Source organism: Archocentrus centrarchus, chromosome 21 (genome assembly GCF_007364275.1).
Source record: "Archocentrus centrarchus isolate MPI-CPG fArcCen1 chromosome 21, fArcCen1, whole genome shotgun sequence".
Classification (NCBI taxonomy): Eukaryota; Metazoa; Chordata; class Actinopteri; order Cichliformes; family Cichlidae; genus Archocentrus; species Archocentrus centrarchus.
In genome coordinates, this window is record NC_044366.1 from 5,029,666 (window position 1) to 5,046,510 (window position 16,845).

Genomic DNA, 16,845 nt, shown 5'->3' on the forward strand with positions numbered 1-16,845 from the left:
TTTACAACATTGGTCCCCCAACTTTGTGAAACTGTGTCACTGAATTGCTGTACAACCCACTGAGGAGCTGCTTCCAAACTCAGGTTTGTAATATAATGTGTTAGCGTATAAACAAAGAGTATATGGAAACTGCTAGACTGGCTTTTCTCTCTAATCAACATCTTTGTTTAATCTGTACAAAAACAAGTAACAAAAGTAGTCAGCTGGAGACCCTGTGGACACGTGATGGTATAAATGTTATTGTGTCTCATGAGGCCGTGCGTAAAGAGGTTTTTGCACAAACATTAATGAACTTTCGGTGCTGGTCGTGCAGATTTTGCTGCATTTCGATGGAGCCAGGCCAGCTGCTTCCTCCCTGTTTCCTGAGATTCTGCACATCTAACCAAGCAGATATGAAGATTGTTGTGGTGCTCTCATCGCCACTGTTCCACAAGCTGATTACACAACATGTTTTAAATGGCTGTTCAGAATGAAGCCTCCCTCCCTCTCTCCTACAGCCCCCCCCCGCTTCTGCTCTTGTTTACCAACACTGCAGTCACATGGACCTGTAATGACAGGAGCAGCTCCACTTCCTCTCTCTTCAGCAGTTGCTAAGATACAAGGTGTTAGACAATAGTGTGTTGACGCAGGTCAGGACTGAAGTTTTCCAGTGGCTGGGGTCGGGGGGGTGGCTCTGTTTTTGGTGGGGTATTTTTGGAGAATAGGGCCTGAAGGCAGGAACTGGCTTTTCTATTCTTTAACAGTGCTGTTCATGTGGAGTACAATAGGGCCGCTGTTGTGCCCTTAAAAGGTAAAACACAACTGAGAATTTGGCCAAAGGGTCACAAGCATTCAATAAAACTTCTGTAGCTCAAAAATGTTGTTCAGAAAATCTTCAAAGTTTGGTTACAAGTGTTTTTTCTGAAAAGGGTGGAGCTCTGCTCTCCTTTGTGACTGCTCACGGTCCCCTCCACAGACCTGCAGGGACTGACCAGAGAAGCACTACAATAGCAGGTGTGTGTGTGTGTGTGTGTGTGTGTGTGTGTGTGTGTGTGTTTACTTTCACTGGGATTTGTCACATACCAGCTGTATGAGCTAAGCTGTCAAGAACAGAGTGGCGATAACCTTCACTCTCCCTTAGTCTCACACACACACACACACACACACACACACACACACACACACACACACACACACACACACACACACACAGGGCTGCCTGCACGTGGAGCTGTACCTTAATGCTATGCACTGATGCTAAGAAATTCTTAGGTTGTGAAAACATGTCAAAATAGGTTCATTACTCATCAGGCAGCATAAGAACTTGCTTCAGTTTGTGCAGCAAGTGGCCAAGTTCATATCAATGAGGCACACACACACACACACACACACACACACACACACACACACACACACACACACACACAAGCCGTAACACTGACGCCATGCTTTGGCAGAACTTACTGGCTTAATGAGGAGAGCAGATGGATGAAAATGATGGAAAACGACTGTCTCCCAGTCTATCGTCATCCTAATCTACTAAACTGATGATGAGGCAATGATTGTCTATGGGAAGTGATGGCACATAGACAATCTGTGCTTGAGGGGATTTAATTTTTTTTTTTACTGATGCAGTTTCTTCTTCTGAACTTACATGCTCTGCTCTCTAATTAGCTTGGTCATGTCTCAGAAATCTGATCACACGGCTTGTTGTTGTTCAAATAGTGGAGTAATGGAAACAAACCAGCCCCCCCACAGTGCAACCTACAGATTGGTTCATGCATTTAGGGAGCCACCTGCTGGATAGATGGGAACATTACAACTGTACTTGATGCTGTTCAGCAGAACGCAGTCTGTAGTTTAGCTCAGCCACTGACTGATGGACAGAGCTTCCAGGTCTGAGTGGTAAAGCCACTGGGAAAGTGCCTTAAACCTGCACTCTTCATGGCAGCCAGCAGGGGGTGAGTGCAAATATAAAAAACCACTGGGGGTCCTGTGAGCTGTAATTTATGTTGTCAGATGCTAGTTTTAAGTCTAATTTAAACAGAATGTGATGTTCATGTTGTACACTAAGGCTCAGCATTTTATTTCAAAGATCTCATTGATTACTTATACAACACACTTGCATTTGCCCCTTCACACACACACATTCATAAAAGCACTATTTTCTGTTTCATAGTGCTTTCTATCTAACGTTCATACTCCGATGGTTGCATCAGAGAGGAACTTGGGATCCAGTATCTTGCCCAAGGACACTTGGCATGCAGACAGGAGCAGCCAGGAATCGAACCACCTTCCAATTATTAGATGACCTGTTCTACCACCTGAGCCGGAGCCACCCCAACTGTGCAGAAGTCTTGAGGCACCCCTCGTTTCTTTATGTTCTGCTTGAAAATGGGAAATTTGTGCAGTCATTTGTTGAAACGTGGAAACATACATGGAAATACAGCATATAAAGGCAAAAACAGAGTTTGTACAGTTCTTTAAGAATGGCTTCTTTACTGCCACCCATTTCTGGTGAGGCTTCAGTGAACAGTAGGTGGATCAACTGAAGGTCTAGATCAGGGGTGGGCAACTCCAGGCCTCGAGGGCCGGTGTCCTGCAGGTTTTAGATGTGTTCCTGATGCAACACACCTGAATCACATATAGAAGTCATTAGCAGGACTCTGGAGAACTTGACTGCAGACTGAGGAGGTAATTCAGTCATTTGATTCAGGTGCGTTGGATCAGGGACACATCTAAAATCTGCAGGACACCGGCCCTCGAGGCCTGGAGTTGCCCACCCCTGGTCTAGATGCATCTCTTGTGTCCCGTGTCAGGTCTTTGCTGGATTTTATTTCCCTATTTCTTAAGGCCATGACTTTTTTTTCTTTTTTTATTCAATTTATTTCGAACAATCAAAATAAAATGAAAAGAAAACAACAATGAAAATAAATAAACGTGTAGGAAAATAAAACATACATATATCCATATATGCATATATACATATATTCACCTATATAACAAATGCAAATCAAACATCAATAAATAAATAAATAAAATGACCAGCAATGTATTTTTATAACAATCTCAAGGTGTTCGAAAAGGGAGCAGGAAGAAGCAATAGCTTATCTAGTCCTGTCCCCATTGCCTTTTACAAATTCATAATTAAACTGGATTATAATATTAACCAAACATGCATAAGCTAACACCAGCATGCATGGCTACACACACCTACCCATGCCAAAGTGCCCTGTGATACAATCTACCCAATCTTCTATAGATCATTTTAATGTACATGAAGCTACAATCCAATAATAACAAAATAACAAAACATCTCATTCGTATTTATACACATTATTTATGCTATCTCTTGTGTCCCGTGTCAGGTCTTTGCTGGATTTTATTTCCCTATTTCTTAAGGCCATGACTTTCAGATACTGTTCATCAGCTGCGATAGTCTTTTAGGCCTGACACTTTTTCTATGTCTTCCACTCATCCAGTTTCATGAAATATTTTAAGGACAAACTGCACACCATGCTGAGATATGCTGAGTTTTCATGTGTCAGTGTTAATTGGCTTAACACAAAATTAATAACTGGGAAGAAACTAAGGAATACCAAAAGCATGGAGAACACGGAAACACAACACTGCCACAAAGACAAGAAGACTCTGACATCTGATGAGGGGAAAACTGAGACAGTAAATACACAGAGGGAACGAGGGGTGAGTGGAAACAGCTGGGGCAAACAGGTGAACAGAATGACACTAACTAGACTCAGGAAGTAAATCAAAACACAAAGCACAAGAGACAGGGGATGTCAAAATAAAACAGGAAGTGAGAAGACTGATGCAAATGCAAACCTGACACCACATGAAGAGGATGCAGACAAGACACAACACCAGGAGACACACTGTGAAAAATAAACAAGAAACTCCACAGAGGGGAAACACTTTGGGACGGAACACAGGGAGAACTAAGGTGTAAAGCAATGGAACTAACTAGGAACACATGAAACAATGTAACAAAAACAGTAATAATAAAGGTAACATAACTACAAAAGATCATAAACTAAGAAACAAGGGGTTGCAGACCCAGGACTGTGACAGGCTCCTTGGATGCAAAAAGAAATGAGTGACTCGAGACTTTTGCACAGTACTGTATAGAGATATTGCCTGTTTATTACTGTGATATATATATATATTTTTAATGTTACTGATGTTCAGTTAGATAACTTAGGGTCTTTTTTAGGGTGGCAGTCCCATCAAACTAAAGAGCAAAGAGGTTTTGTGGCACATGTTACACATGCTATAGTTTTTGTACACTCCATGTTCACTTTTCCTATCACAGTAACTATTAAAACTGCTGATGTTCTGTCTGCCGTTCATCTTTGGGTTTTAGTACGGATGCACCAATCAGCTTTATGAGGCACATATTTCTTGCCAATAGAAATGTGAGACAATGATTAATAGTGCAGTTCCACAAAAGGTTGGACGCCAGGCCACTCGAGTCATGAGCTAGCATCAAAAAAGTCAACTCATCATTTAGAAACATGACAGATGTAGGGATGCCAACAACCACCAGGTGGCAGCAGAGGTTTTCTTTCAAACTTTATCTGCTGCAGACTTTCAGAGTAAAAATCCAGGATTCTTTTTTTTTTTTTTTTTTACAAACTTCGATCCTGCGTGTTTTCCTGTGTTTTTTTTTTTTTTTCTTCGTTTGGTTTTTTTTTTCACTGTGGCTGCACGTTGTATCGGGGAAACAGCTGTTTCAACAAAACAAAGCCAGACTAATGCTCAGAGTGAAACACGCACACAACCAGACAGAAGAGTAAACAAACGGAAGTTCTGTTTTGTCAGGAAGAAGCAAACTCATGGCACAGAGCTGAGTCCATGGGAACTCTTGCTCAGGATTTATCCAACTCCCCTGCAATGTTTGTGGGGATCTCCAGTGTTAAGAAACCCTGAGCAGCTGAATGAAGGTGGGGCTTTGCCCACAGAATCCCAGCACAGGCAGGGATTTAAGCCGGGGAAAACATGTGGGCTCAATGATGACACTCCGTGTGAGTCAAATGATGGATAGAGATGGCTGGGTGCCGGTAATTACTGACGTTAATACTACAGTACACAGAAACTGCAGCAAGTGCACAGCAGGATGGCGCAAACGGTGTGCATGTGTAGGCACATTCTTTGCACCTGGCAATATGGATCAGGTGGTGAAATGGTGAAATTTACCACAGATTTCCAAGTGTTTGGAACAACAGAAGATTTAATGCCCTCATCTGTTGAGTCACTTTTGTGACAGGATAATTGTTTTGTCTACAATATTCAGTTTTTAAGACAAATACCAAAATGACTGGTTGGCTTATGGATAATCCTGTTTATTAAATGCAGTTAGTTACACAACAGAGCATGTATTGTTACCTTTGCTTATTTACTGCTTCTTTTGGGCCCCTTTGGTTTTGGACTCTGCATTTTGAAGCATTGGTGTTTTTTTTTTGTTTGTTTTTTTTCTGCCATGTTGGTGTCAGAGGTGAGCATATGAAGATATTGCAAACAAGGTTAGTTAGCAAGATGCATTCATGAGCTTTATGAGTACAATACTTAGACACAGATATCTGCTAAAAATACACAAACTTTTTGGATATTCAGTGACTTGAACTAGCAGAGATGAGGCCAAACAGACAGATCAGTTCCAGCTGTCTGTGATGGGACACCACGAGCAGCCACGCCTCAACCTTTGATCCCTCATGATACCCAAATGGAGGCCAAAGCTATTCTATGTAACAGGCTGTAAACATATTTATCTCCGTTGTAAAGTTGAACATTTTAACATGGGAGTCTGTGGGGATTGATTCACTTTTGGAGCCAGCCTCTAGTGGTCATTAGAGGAACTGCAAATTCAACACAGGGCAGCTTCACCTGCAGTCTTTTAACCCGACAATCTTTCTCCTGTTTGGATGACATTGATTAGATCTTTAAGAAGATGTTCTGTCAGTGGCTGCAGTATATCCACAAAGCTGTTATCACAACCTAAAAAAAAAAAAAAATCCCATTACCACTGAGGTACATACAGGAGTTTTTCTCCATCAAATACATATTATCACAAGGAAAATAATGTTATTTTTTTTCAACTGTTTAAATCTTATATACCCCAGCTGCAGAGTTACACTCGCCAGACATCTTCATCATAAACACTGAAGGTCTTCCTCCCTTCACTTCAGTGTTAGTGAAATTTATAACGACGGCTACAACAAAAACATTACTGCATGTGTGGGTTTTGAACCACTGAGCAGACATTCTTTCAAGCAAAAACACCCAGAGATGCCAATTCAAACACTCGCTGTTTACAACCTATAAATGGATTTGAAGCTGGGGTGGACAACATGTTTTTTTTTTTTTTGGTTTTTTTTTTAAGGTGTCTTTGGCCAAAAAACATTTAAAAATTCTTAATTACCTTTGAGTGGTCTGAGAGGGAACTTGACTCCTTCACCTACTTTAGCCTCACTTGTCAGGCTTTAGAATATCTAACTCTTCATGATGGGAGATGAGTGGTGTAAGGTAGCACAAAGAGTGAAGTCCACAGAAGATGCAGTGGGTGGAGCAGTGGGTTTAAGCACAGGACATTAACTTCAGAGAAGTAGGGTTTCTGCTGCAGCAAAGGTCATTGAGTCTAATTTTAATTTGACCTCGTATTTAAAGGAAAAAGAGGAAAAAGTAAAAGCTGTAATCTAGTGTGAGGACAGAGCCAGAACAGATAAGAACTGTTCCTGGAACTTCCTGGAAAGTGTTAGTTCATGAATATATACACTTTAAAAAAAAGATGTTTGATTTTCTCAAAGTTTTGAAAAGGCTTTCAGAAATATAATTTTATCTTAAATATGTCTCATCACCGTGAGACTTTCCTGCACATACTGCTGCTAGTTTTGCCTCCTCACATCTAGATCAGGCAGTGTGTTAAGGCGCGCTGATGCGTCGCAAAGCTGTTCACTCGCCTCCGATGCTGAGCTTCACCACAAATGAAAAGGCAGCCTGCGACTCGTGTTGGTTAAAAACGAGTTTTGGAAATGCTCGCAAACAGTGGCGGTTTCTGATATGGGCGACATGGGCAGCCGCCCAGGGCGGCATTTCATCTAGGGCGGCATGACGCCCCCCTCCCCCCAACGCATTGCGATCGCCGCAGCAACGCCTACCGCACTGCTCCACTTGTGGGATAATGGGCGCCCTCTGCTTGCTGTGTATTGCATGTAGCTTTCTGCCATGGTCAGACAGGTTGTAACAGAAGAAAAAGGGCAGGCGGGGGATTCTCTCTCTGTCTCGCTGTCACTGCTTCACTCGACCGTCACACACACAGCGCTGCCCCGCCCCCTTCTCCTCTCAGCCTGGGGTGCGAGTCGAGTGAAGAAGTGATGGCGTGAGAGTGAGACTGTCAGCCGGGTTCATTCATTCATGCCTGTACAGTTTGGGCCTGGTTACAGCCAACAGTAACCGCTGAATTATAAATAAAGGCGACTTTTGCTGGCAGTCTCTCGCCAAACCTTTCATCCTCACAGACACTGCCATATCAAGATTAACGCGAAGTGTATGTCCTAATATTGAAAAGTTTTGCGAGATCTCGCAAAAGTAACTCAGGATCTCGCAAAACTTTTGCGAGATATGCAAAACTGACTCTTTTTTTTTTTTTTTTCCTCCCATGTTCCACAGAATGAATCTGTGCGTCTAATAAAATTAGATGCACACAACTGATAGAACACAAAGCCAATTTCATTTATAATACTGTAAATATGGTCATTAAATCACAGTATTTGTGTGAACCCGAATCCTGATAAAAAAAATAACACAAATACGAATCTAGACAGTTTGGACAAATGTTGGTGGATGGCGCAGTGTTGCCAGATTGGGCAGCTTGTGAACACATTGGGGTGGAATATTATATAGATATTTCTATATAATTATAAAATTATATAGATATATAATTTTACAATAAAAACTTCCTAAAAACCTACCAAATATGGTGAAAAGCAGCCAAAATTTTAACAAGTTACCCAAAGCTTGTATATTTAAATATATATCACACCTGGTGCTATTAACATGAGTTTCAGTGGAGGTTTTGTTGTGTTGGGCTGGCAACTGTCAGTCAGATCTGACAACCCTGGGGATGGGCGGTGGTGGTGGCGAATTGTGGCAGATGGAAAGGAAAAGGTCAAAGCCATCAGGTGCACAGTTTAGGAAAAAGAGAAAAGAAGAAGAGGAGAAACAAGCAAAGATAAAGGTAAGCAGAAGCTGTGTAATATTTCAGTTTCTTCCATGTTTTTTCAAATAAAAATTTAAAAGAAATTCTGAGTGTGCCTGTGATGGTGGGGGGACCTTCTGTTAAAGCCTGTCTGTCAGACCATGGCAGAAAGCTACATACACCACACAGCAGTCGCTCATTACCCCCCCAAGTGTAGTAGTGCGGCGATCGCTATTGTGTGTGTGTGTGTGTGTGTGGGGGGGGGGGGGGGGGGGGGGGCGCCGGCGGGGATGCTCGCCCAGGGCGCCAAACAGGCTAGGACCGCCACTGCTCGCAAAGCAAAAAGCACTGCCAGTCCAACGTGCTTCAAACCGATGGGATGCCGTTTGGGACGACAATGAGATTTTTGTTTTCACTTTAATAAAACAAAATTAAAGTGACGGTGTTTCCAGACACACCGTGTCTGGAAACACCGTCAACTTTGATAAGTTGACGGTGTTTCCAGACTCAAACAGAATTTTCAGAATTGTTCATTCATTTTGTGGCAGTATTTGTTCTGTAGAGACTTTGGATACTCGTGTAATACTTAAAAGATGAAGCTGTTTGTTTAAGACCTTTTTATTTGGTTTGCACCAACAGCTACTTGCTCTCTTGTTACAAGTGGTCACCTCAGCAGGTAGCTCCGCCCCTCCTGATGCAACCCCAAAGGTCATTTCTCTTTCTGGCTGGCATCGAACCAGCAACCTTTCACTTGCCAAGTGAATGTGTGAGGCATGTAACTGTGGCCACCTTTATATTCGTTTTCTGTTTGCAGTTTAAAAAGAGGAGCAAACTGATGGGGAAAAAACCATCTGAGGAGTCAGGTTCAGGGTTTTGGTGTGTGTGTGTGTGTGTGTGTGTGTGTGTGTGTGTGTGTGTGTGTGTGTGTGTGTATACACAGGAGTGACGTACGGTGTATGTTGGTGTGCACGTGTTTGTGCACGAGAGGAAAATATGAAAGGAAGGATGGAGAGAGTGAGAGTGAGGAGGGTGGAGGAAGAGGAAATTCTCCAGCCCCTGCCCCTCTGATTGTGTTGTAAGGGGGTTCAGCCCAGCCCTGTGGGACTATATGCTCATTCCAAAGGACCAGGGGAAGGAAATCACCCACCACTTTATAACCCCCCTTTCCCCCCTCCCTCCAGTGCTGTATAGCATACCACAGACGCAGAGTCAGATAGCAGCCGGCGCTCCACACTCCTCATCATCTCCTCGTTCTGATCAACGCCCACCCCTGCTGTCCTCTCATCTTCTTAATGATTGATATGAGCAGTTGTTGCACTCACTCTATTACTCATCATCTGCACAGATGTCTTCTCTCCGGTATCTTCTGTCTCCTCATCACTGCGCTGCTTCTTCCCTCCTCTCCTCCCTCCCTCCCTCAGGAACATTTCTGCTCTGTTTATTCTCCAAAGCTCCAACTTCCTAACAAGGTAAAGCCCAGCCTGAGTGCTCCGGGCTCCTCACTTTCACACCCAATATGGAAGTCCTGCTTCTTCCCATGTGGTCCAGGAGTGTTGTTTAACTGGGGACGGTGCTGGACATCATCCCGATGGAGGGGCACGTGGCTTTCCTGCTTATCGAGCAAAGCGTGTTTGGTTTTCACACGTATGGGAACATTCTACGCGACTTGTGTCACAGCTCGTCACAGAAATGCTCGTCACATGCGGTACTGAAGCATGAGCCTACAGAGCATTAAAGGGGACCTGCTGCGCTTTCTCTTATTTTCATGTAATCTAACAGGGGGATGCAAATATTAAATGTAAATGTTTCAAATAACGATGATGTAATGGAAGTAATCACTCAGTTTCTTTTGCACTCGTGGCTCTTTATTGACGTCATTGCGAGCGTATATTCCTAATATGGTGATCTCAGGCACACAACCTTGGCTGTAGGCCAAACCTTCTGTTTCAAAGGGGCAGCCAATGAGGAGAAAGCTGCTTTAAATGGAGGTGAAAGTGAGCTAAAACATCTAGTTTCAGACAGATAAAGTGAGGGGCTGCACCACGGCCCAGTGTGAGGAAAAGAAGGCTTATTTTGAACTGCAAATAACTGCAGAGGTACTCGAGTGGAGTCCAAGAATAAAACTGTGGAGTGGGACGGTGGTTAGCACTGCTGCCTCACAGTTAGAATACCATCTGGAAGGCCTGGGTTCAATTCCCCTTGGCCCTCTCTCTCTCTCTGTGTGTGGAGTTTGCATGTTCTCCCCGTGTCTGTGTGGGTTTCCTCCAGGTACTCCGGTTTCCTCCCACAGTCCAAAGACATGTGTAACCCAGTGTTAAAAACACATGCGAGAATGAATGAATATTGATTTAATAGCTTATTCTACAATGAGGTTAAAAAGTTATAAGTTAATATTTAAAACCAAGTTCTTAAATAAGTTTATAAATATATGTAAAAAGTGTTAAAAATCTTTACAAATTGTGCCATACACCTTTAATAGTAGTTTTAGTGATGGCTTGACCAATCAATAGCTGGCATGGTCTGGTATCACATCAGCCAATGAGGTTGGTTGTCCCGCCCTCCCGCTGCGCGGTGCAGGGAGTCTGCTCGGATTGCGTCAGACACAGACACAGCTCCATGCTACTGTTGCTTCTGCGGTTAGCCTGAAGAAAAAACTTGGAAAATAGCGAATAAACTTGGAAACTGGTTAGAAAGAGACATCCTAAATAATCGCTTTGCCAATGAGGAGGTTCCGAATGGTAATGTCATGTTTGCCAAACTTTGGAGACTTCTGATGCGACCGGGTTGGAAGCTGGAAATCTCCGTGTAGCCTCGTATAGCATCGGTGAGTGATTGCACGTGTGTAGTTAGCATTTTAGCACAGGCAATGCACTGAAAAGTGGCTAACATCCTTAGTCATCACTAAACTCAGTTAAAGATAGGTTGATGCTTTGTGGTGTTGTATAACTATTGTTGTGTATGTTGTATTTTTCATAATGTATTTGCCGTATTTTATTATTAGCACCTGTCTAGCATTTTCACTGATGCTAATTCCGTTCATGGTGCTACTGCCTATGTGAAGTGCCTTTTATTAGCACTTGCTAGTATTTTAATGCACTTTGCTACTGTTCTGATTGAGATAAAGCTAATGTGTTTTTACAATCCACCTTCTGATGGGAAATCATTACACTACCATGGATGTATTTCATTAGCTCTTTAAAAGATTTGAATAGTATTTTTATATTACCACATATAAGCTAATATAATTAGTTTTATTGAAGTGTTGGTAATATTTGACAGTGATAACTTGAACTATATTGTTGTACAACAGAAAAAACTTGAAAAGTGACTGAAAAACCCTTTAAATTGTAGCTTTAAGCTAATGGATATTAGTTTACAAGGTTTTAAGCTACTTTATTCTGGCCTTGTTCTAGGTCAGGTTTTTTGTTGGTGCACTATTTGATCCATAGTGCTACTGTGAAGACTGGATTGCATTTCCAGAACTGGATGGCGAGCCCCAGCCCAAGGATCGGACAAACCGGTAGATAGTGACCCGACTGGTCACTATAACTGAGACATTGCATGAACAATTGATGGACACTGTGACAAAAGACTAAAAAGGAAAGAAGACTACAGACTGGATTATTTATTTCTAATTGTTTATTTTCCTTGTGTTGTTTTTGCTTTGGGTTTAAAAAGGGAAAAGCGCGCAGTTTGTTAATTGTATATATATATATATGTGTTGGTTTAATGACATTTCATTCAGTAAATTCTATTCTTTCTATAAACTGTGCATCCTCCTCTGTTGTTGCTCACACCTAGGCTCCCCCACGAATCCAGAGTCTTCTGATTAGGCCAACATCCCTTTATGTGTGTGGTATTGGTATTAGTTATTGAAGTAATTTACTCTACCATATTTCACATCTGTCAAGGGTACTTGAAGGTAACCTCTTGTGGGTTACACACGTGTTATACACGTGTTACAACTAAGTGGCGAGCCAGACATTGCCTAGAGTTGTGTAACAACAGTGGAATAACGATTGAAACAAACTTGTAAACGCATTGCTGCAATGGATTTCATCTCAAAGTTAGGTGTTAAGATACCAAATGCAGTCATTATTAGCGGTGTAACAGGATCAGAAAAAGACAATGAGGTTTTTGAGTACTTACGGCAATGTGGTTCGATAAATAGGACGCTAACCGTTGAGGATAGCTCATCTGAGTTTTACCAGAATCAGATTGTGGAATTTACCTCTGGTTTAGCTGTTCAACAGTTAGCACCTGCGTTGCCTTACCTTTACCCATCAGCTGATGATCCGGATGTCAAATATTGTATCCGTGCCTTAACAGATGTTTACACAACAACTGTAGGGGGCAGTGTTACCGACACTTACCTCGCTGAACTAAAGGGTTTAGCCAAACTAAGTGGGAAGGATTTTGAAGAGGTGTTACGGGAGGTGATGTCAAAATTTGAAGAGTCCATGGGGTCTGTTGAGGCAGCCGCAAACCCATGTCCAAATAGTGACACAGAACCCACACTAGGTGCTGGTTTCCCTACATACCACATTGACACCCCCCACTCACCTAAGCTCTTTCAGAGCCCTGATCCAAGTGCCTTGAAACCCAACCAGACGCCTCACATGTTAAGTCAAACTGATCTAATCTCACCTGAGGTGCAGAGAATCGTGGTTGAACATGTTGTCAAAACTACAGAGAAGACACCTAATAATCATTCCACCCTTAGGTTGAGAGCTTTCTCTGGAAAGAATCCTAGACCATACACTGAAGTTGACTATGAGACATGGCGTTCCCATGTTGATTTGATGATGGGAGATTCATCGCTTTCCAACTTGGAAAAAATTCAAAAAATTCTTGAGAGCCTTCTTGGTCCAGCGTCAGATGTTGTTCGGCCTCTTGGGCCGGACGCATCACATGCTGACTATCTTAGGCTGCTTGAGTCAGCGTTTGGCACCGTTGAGGATGGTGAGGAACTGCTAGTGCGATTCATGAGCACCCTGCAGGATCCTGGGGAGAAACCATCTGCTTACTTACATCGCCTGCAGGTGGCGCTGAGTCTTGCAGTGCGCAGGGGTGGTGTAGACCCCAAAGAAACAGACCGACAACTCCTAAAGCAGTTCCAGAGAGGCTGTTGGGATGATAACCTGCTGACTGAACTGCAGTTAGACTTAAAGGATAAAAATCTGCCCACATTTGCAGAACTGTTACTCCTTCTCCGTACTGCAGAGAACAGACAAGAAGTTAAAAACGCAAGAATGAGAAAACACTTTAGTGCTGCAAAACAAAAAGCAGTCTCCCATGAACAAACGGCCACTGAAACAAAAATTAACTCTTCTGAAACAGTTTCAAGTACCCTAAATGATCTAAAGAAACACGTTGCTGATTTAAAAAGCCAATTAGCAGCAGTTGTGAAACAAAAGAAACTGACAGTACCTAAGAAAATCCAAACAACAAAACCTGACGATGCAAAACCTGAACCCAACTCCCCTTCCCACAGCCGCTCTAGTACAAGGCCCAAGCCCTGGTATTGCTTTCGCTGTGGGGAGGATGGACATATTGTTGCCAACTGTGACTCTGAGCCAAACCCTGCCTTGGTGGGAGCTAAAAGAAGAGAGCTAAAAGTGAAAAGACAAATATGGGACAGTCAGCATAGCGGCTCCCCCTCTTTAAACTGAAGTCTGCCTCTGTTGTGGGACAAACAGAGGCTGACACAGAGTCGAAACGTCCCTTTGAAACCAAACCAAATGTGCCAAAAAAACAACGTGCCACTATAAAGTCGCATACTAAAACTGACAGATTCAAACTGCCTCAAGGCTTAATCGGCAGTAGATGCACAGCCCAAGTGAAGATTAATGGTAATACTGTTAACAGTTTACTAGATTCTGGCTCCCAGGTGACTACGGTCCCTCAGTCATATTATGAACAACATTTGTCCAGTCATGAGATCAAACCACTTTTTGACTTGCTCGAAGTCGAAGGAGCAAATGGCCAGTCAGTACCTTACTTAGGTTACATTGAGATGAACGTCACCTTTCCAAAAGAGTTCCTTGGCATTGAAGCTGATGTGTCAACACTTGCCCTCGTTGTACCAGATATTCGAGCTACTTCCCAGTCCTCAGTGTTAATTGGGACCAACACCTTAGATGTGCTTTATGAGTTGTATAGTGAAGCATGTCCCGGACTGCAGCCCCCCACTTCAAATGGTTATAAGGCAGTGCTAAAAGTCCTGGAGTTAAGACACAAACAGACCCAAGACAGTAGCCTTGGCCTAGCAACCCTGTACAACAGAGGCCCTCAGCTGGTCCCAGCAGGCCAAACAGTTGTCCTAGAAGGCTCAGTAACTATGTCAACCAATACCACTGAGAAGTCAGTGCTGCTAGAGCACCCATCCTTTTCAACCTTGCCTAGTGGCGTCTTAGTAAAACCAAGTCTCATCAGCTTACCTGAGCGAGCACCTTACCTGATACCAGTTGTTCTCACCAACGAATCTGAACACGACGTGACAATCCCTCAAAAGTGTGTGATTGGAGAGATCCATGCATTCCAGAGAGTCCTCTCTCACGAACATTCAGTGAAGCCTCCCCAGTCTGAGGTCAGTCACAAAAACAACTTGGCCTGTAACTTTGAGTCTTCCCCTATCAGCGCTGAGTGGAGAGAGCGCATATTGCAAAAACTCAATAACATGCCAGACGTTTTCGCACAAAATGATCTCGATTTCGGTCGGACTGATCAAGTCAAGCACACCATTAAACTGATAGACGAAACTCCATTCAAACACAAAGCACGACCCATACACCCCAATGACCTGGAAGCTGTTCGTAAACACTTGCAAGAGCTGCAACAAGCAGGCGTGATTCAAGAATCCACTTCACCATTCTCTTCGCCCATTGTCGTGGTGCGGAAGAAGAACGGCGAAGTCCGCCTCTGTATTGATTACAGAAAGCTCAACCTGCAGACTGTAAAGGACGCTTATGCACTCCCAAACTTGGAGGAAACATTCTCTACTTTGACTGGATCCAAGTGGTTTTCAGTCCTTGATTTAAAATCTGGCTACTACCAGATCGAAGTAGAGGAAGCTGACAAACCAAAAACCGCATTTGTATGTCCTAGTGGGTTTTGGGAGTTCAATCGAATGCCACAGGGCATTGCAAATGCTCCAAGCACCTTCCAGCGCCTTATGGAGCGATGCATGGGTGATATGAATTTGAAAGAAGTGCTGGTGTTTATTGATGACATTATAGTCTTCTCTAAGACACCAGAGGAGCATGAGACTCGCTTGATGAAGGTTCTTAACCGCCTCAAGGAGTACGGGCTTAAACTCTCCCCCGAGAAGTGCAAGTTCTTTCAAACTTCTGTGCGATACCTTGGACACATAGTATCCCAGAAAGGGGTAGAGACCGACCCTGAGAAAGTGAGGGCTCTGAGTACCTGGCCTGTGCCCAAAGACCTTAAGCAACTCCGTTCATTCTTAGGCTTTTCAGGGTACTATAGGCGCTTTATCAAGGACTATTCAAGCCTTGTTAAGCCCCTCACTGACCTAACATCAGGATACCCACCGTTGCGTAAGAGCACGAAAACCAAAGTTAAGCCTAGGGAGTACTATGACCCTAAAAAACCCTTTGGTGAACGGTGGACTCCTTCTTGTGACCTAGCTTTCAAAGGCATCATTGAGAAGCTCACTTCTGCTCCTATCTTGGCTTTTGCTGACCCTAAGCTGCCGTACTCACTCCACACAGATGCCAGCACTACAGGTCTTGGCGCTGCCCTTTATCAGGAACAGGACGGCCAAACGAGGGTCATTGCTTATGCGAGCAGGGGGTTGTCCAGAAGTGAAGCTCGTTACCCCGCCCACAAATTGGAGTTTTTGGCCCTAAAGTGGGCTGTAACAGAAAAGTTTGCAGATTATCTTTATGGAAACCAGTTTACTGTCATCACTGACAGTAACCCCCTCACTTATGTTCTGACAAAGGCTAAGCTTGATGCAATGAGCTACCGTTGGTTAGCTTCCCTGTCTACTTTTGACTTTAAGCTCCAATATAGAGCAGGCAAACTCAACTCTGATGCAGACGGCCTTTCGAGGCAACCGCATGGTGAGTTGTTAAACGATGCTGTGTCACAAAAAGAGTTTGACAGAATACAGCAGTTCACCCAAACTCATTTGGCACAGCAAGAGACCAGTTTAAGTCCAGAGGTGGTGTCGGCCATCTGTGAGAGACCTTTGTGTTGTAGTTTCTCCGATGAACCTACTCCTTTAGTGCACTCATTAGCTATCTCTGTAACTGCATTACCAGATGACTTTGTCAATGAAGATAACTGTGGTGGTCTTCCAGTTGTACCTCATCTGTCAGCTGGGCAACTTAAACAAGAGCAAAGAGCTGACCCCTGCTTGCGCGAGGTCATTGTCCAATTGGAGACTGGAGAAAAGGTTCCACCTACAGTCAGAACCGAACTCCCTGATATAAACCTGTTGCTCCGAGAACTTAATCGTCTTGAACTGCACAACCAAGTACTGTACCGAAGACGCCAAGATGGCGGCAATGTCACTTATCAGCTTGTCTTACCCGAAGGGCTCCATGAGACAGTTTTCCACAGTCTCCATAATGATATGGGCCATTTAGGCATTGAGCGTACCCTTGATCTTGCCCGAACAAGGTTTT

The 16,845-nt window shown here is 43.4% G+C and overlaps 1 protein-coding gene across 4 annotated transcripts in view; it reads left to right on the forward strand.

Moving 5' to 3' along the window:
- tns1b (tensin 1b) overlaps window positions 1-16,845 on the forward strand; it is a 210,939-nt gene that overhangs the window by 74,965 nt on the left and 119,129 nt on the right. The gene's annotated exons all lie outside the window — the stretch shown is intronic.